The sequence below is a fragment of the Leptonychotes weddellii genome, chromosome 6, assembly GCF_054177405.1.
Source record: "Leptonychotes weddellii isolate Sample4059 chromosome 6, ASM5417740v2, whole genome shotgun sequence".
NCBI classification, from domain to species: Eukaryota; Metazoa; Chordata; class Mammalia; order Carnivora; family Phocidae; genus Leptonychotes; species Leptonychotes weddellii.
This window is the reverse complement of record NC_138374.1, coordinates 94,349,216-94,353,110: the sequence shown is the minus strand read 5'-3', so window position 1 is coordinate 94,353,110 and position 3,895 is coordinate 94,349,216. Positions and strand designations below refer to the sequence as shown.

General features: G+C 43.1%; 1 long non-coding RNA gene across 1 annotated transcript in view; it reads left to right on the top strand.

The window, feature by feature from the left end:
* LOC145722291 (uncharacterized) overlaps positions 1-3,456 on the top strand; it is a 14,862-nt gene extending 11,406 nt beyond the window's left edge. The window contains exon 4 of the long non-coding RNA XR_014146438.1: positions 1,729-3,456. This is a non-coding gene — a long non-coding RNA (uncharacterized LOC145722291). The remainder of the gene's footprint in view (positions 1-1,728) is intronic.
* Positions 3,457-3,895: the final 439 nt, after the last annotated feature.

The following is a 3,895-nucleotide window of genomic DNA, read 5'->3' as shown; positions in this document are numbered from 1 at the left end:
CAAATATCTTCTCCCATTCTGTCGGTTGTCTTTTGGTTTTGTTGACTGTTTCCTTTGCTGTAAGGAGCCACAGATTCTTAAAAGGAAGCTCCAATGGATATTGATTGGCAAGGGGAAAAAATCTTGTCCTTGAGATGTTTATCTCTAGAACCATCCCTCCAGAACCCCTCTGTCCCCTAGTACTTGACCCCATTTACCTTGACTGGTGGGCTGTTTCAGGGTTTGCTCCCCTCCTGGGTTCAGATGCTCTCTTTCTCCCACTCAGCTAGAGACTTCTGTGAAGTCAGCACCATTATTTAGCCCCTTAAATACATGTTGTATTGGCCCCGAGGATACCCTGTGAACAAGATATGCCTTTTCTGTTTCTTCTAGGAACTTACAATCTAGCGGGGCAGAGGGGATGAAGAAGTAAGCAGTTTCTTTTTTTTTTTTTTTTAAAGATTTTTTTTTTTTTTTTTATTCATGAGAGACAGAGCGAGAGAGAAAGGCAGAGGGAGAAGCAGGCTCCCAAGGAGCAGGGAGCCTGATGCGGGACTCGATCCCAGGACCCTGAGATCATGACCTGAGCCGAAGGCAGACGCTTAACCATCTGAGCCACCCAGGCGCCCGAAGTAAGCAGTTTCTAGGAGGATATTCACCCTAGTGATTATAGGGTGCTAGGCAAGCACATGGTGGTGTCATGGAACTCAACCTTGGGGAGCTGGGGAACTCGGGCTATAGGAAGTGGTATCTGTGCAGAGACCATAGGATGAGTAGGCTAGCGTGGGGTGGGGCAGAAGGAACCATCTAAACAAAGCCTCGGAGACCACAGAGAACATTTTAGATTTAGAGACTAGAGTTTTCTTTGATCCCGAGCTGCAATATTCCAGGAAAAAAAATCCACCCGTCCTTCCACCACCATTCCTCAATTTCATTTAAGAAGGCCACTGTACTTATTCTCTGGCTTTAAGATCAGACGCTCCATCTCCTCCTCCGCCCCCAACCGGTAGTGTTTCCAGACCTATCAGGCACCAACTCCTAATGAGATGGGTTAGTCCTTTAGTAACTGACGGGCTCTATGGCACACCTGCTTCATACAGAATTTAGCCTCAGAACAGTAATACCACCTGTGGGAGCTGTCAGTGTATTTATCTGGCATATATTTTTACTCAGTGACAACTGAGTGCTCAGAAGTAGGCTATGATACTCAGCTTACATGTTTTTTTTTTGTGTGTGTAGAAGACACATAAAGAACATCCCAGGTGGCTTTTACTCAATTATCATGTTGCCTCTTAACCTTCACACGGCTAATAGTAAGCAAATCCTAGATATATTTTTCTCTCAAATCTTTCATTGCAATCCCCAACTGAAGTTTTTTTTTTTTTTGTACTACTTTGATAGGTTTGATTAATGTCTTTAGAAAAAAGAAAGATTAATTTTCTCACCCCATAATTAGCATTACTGCAGCGGGAGACAGAAGCTGGAACCCATGAAAGCAAGCCTTGGACAAGGGCTTCAGCTGGTGTGTGACCCCCACGCACGTTAATTAGGGCAGCCTCACTTGCATTGAATCTTCAAGTCTGTCCTAGTCCTTTGCAGCTAAAGATAAAATTCCTTCTATTTTTCCCTATGCTAGGAGAGGTGTCTCTCCAAATGTCCTATTGTCCCCAAAGCAAAAAGATTCCTCACAGTGTGAAATATTGCACACACAACTTTTTCTGCTTTTCTTTTTCTCTTTTCTCCCTCCAGGTTTTGCAAAGTAACTCTGAAACCAACTTCTGCAGTGAAGTGAATCTGCCCAAGGGATATTTTTTACCCTGAAGAAACACAAACTCCCCTAAGAACTGAAGAGCTTCTTTTTGCAGAGCTATCTTATTGTTATTTGGGACTGATGGACTGTCAGTCTTTTCTGCCAGAAATACAAATGCTAATCAGGCTATCAGCGTGATGGGACTGGGGACTCACACTTCCATGCTTGGCTTAGGCCCACGTGGACAACAGTTTTGCTGAATCTTGTTTTTGTAGGTCCTTCTGGAGATGCGGTCAGTTAGAAATTTTGGCAATCGAGAGAATGTTGCTTTAACTGAGCTCATTGTAGCACTTTTTCACCAAATTACATTAGCATATAAAACTTGGGTTATTGATTTCTTCTTTACTTGTGATTTCAGGGCAAAAGTCCAGTTTATAGAAGCAAAGATAACATCCACACACTTGAGTGGAGAGTCATTCCTTTCTTTTAAATGTGTTTTCTTTTTTTTTTTTTAAGATTTTATTTATTTGAGAGAGAGAGAATGAGAGACAGAGAGCATGAGAGAAAGGAGGGTCAGAGGGAGAAGGAGACTCCTTGCTGAGCAGGGAGCCCGATGTGGGACTCGATCCCGGGACTCCAGGATCATGACCTGAGCCGAAGGCAGTCGCTTAACCAACTGAGCCACCCAGGTGCCCCGAGTCATTCCTTTCTTTATTTTCTTTACTTTAGAGATGAGTGACATGGTCCAGGAAAGTACCAAGTGTGACTTGGTACTCTGATTTTCTCCACCTAACACCTGCATCGGGCTGTACTCAAGTCTTCCACGGTACAGGCCTTCCAATTTGAATCCAAAACAGAGGGGGAGGAACAGGCATTTGCCAGGGCAACCGATTCCCCGCCCTCTGTGAAGCACCTGATGATATGTCAGGCAGTAGATGGCGCTGTACTTACAATCCCTCCCCTGGTAGGTAGTGTCCTCATTTTGCAGATGAGGAAGTTGAGGCTTGTTGAGGTTGAGGGGTTTGTTCCAGGTCACCTCAAAGCAAAAATGCAAGGTTGGTGGCTATTCACTTTGGAAAATGATCTAGCGGATCCTCCAAAGGTTAGACATAGAGTTACCAAATGACCCGGAAATTTGACTCCTAAGTATAGACCCAAGAGAAATGAAAACATACGTCCCTACAAACACCTGTACACCGATGTTCACAGCAGCATTATTCATCATAGCCAAAAAGTGGAAGCAACTCCAAAATCCATCAAGGAATGAAGGGATAAATAAGGTGGGGTCTACCCACGCAGTGGAATATTATTTGCGGTGAAAAGAAACAAAGTACTGATCCATGCTAAGCCTGGGCGAACCTTGAAAACATCGTGCTAAGTAGAATAAGTCAGTCATAAAGGACCACATATTGCATGAGCACATTTACACGAAATGTGCAGATTATAGAGGAAATAGATTAATCGTTGTCAGGGGATGGTGGGGGCAGTGTGGGAGAAACAGAGAGTGACTGCTAAGGGTTACAGAGCTTCATTTTGTGTGATGAAAAGTCCCCCAGAAGTGATTCTAAGTTTGGTTCTAAATTGGTTCTAAAAAAGAATTGGTTTTAAAGTTGATTGCCATGATGGTCGTACAATCCTGTGAATATACTAAAAACCACTGAATTGTATACTTTAAATGGGTGCATGGTATGGTGTGTGAATTACATCTCAATAAAATTATAAGAAAATTAGTGGCTACTGTACGCTGTTCTCATGGAGAGGCAATGCCGCTCAGATTGGGGAGTGACCCCAGATGCTCCTGACGATAGAAACCCACGTACCAAATAACAATAGCCGCATCCAGCTTTCAAGGACTTACTGAATGCCTGGCACTGTGCTAAGTACTTTATATGCATCATCTAATTTAATCATCACGTAACCCCATGAGCTCAGTGTTACTCTTACTCTCATTTTCTAGAAGAGGACACTGAGGCTTAGAGAAGCTTAGTAATTTTCTCAAGGTCATGTGTCTAGTAATTACTGCAGCTGCCTCCTACTGAATAAAAACCCTGGAAACAACTGGTTTGGTTGTTTGTTTTGTTTTGTTTTGTTTTGTTTGTTTTTTGTCTAAGTCCCAGCGTTGTATAGTAATGGCTAAGAGAGTTGGATCCAAAAGTAGATGGCTTG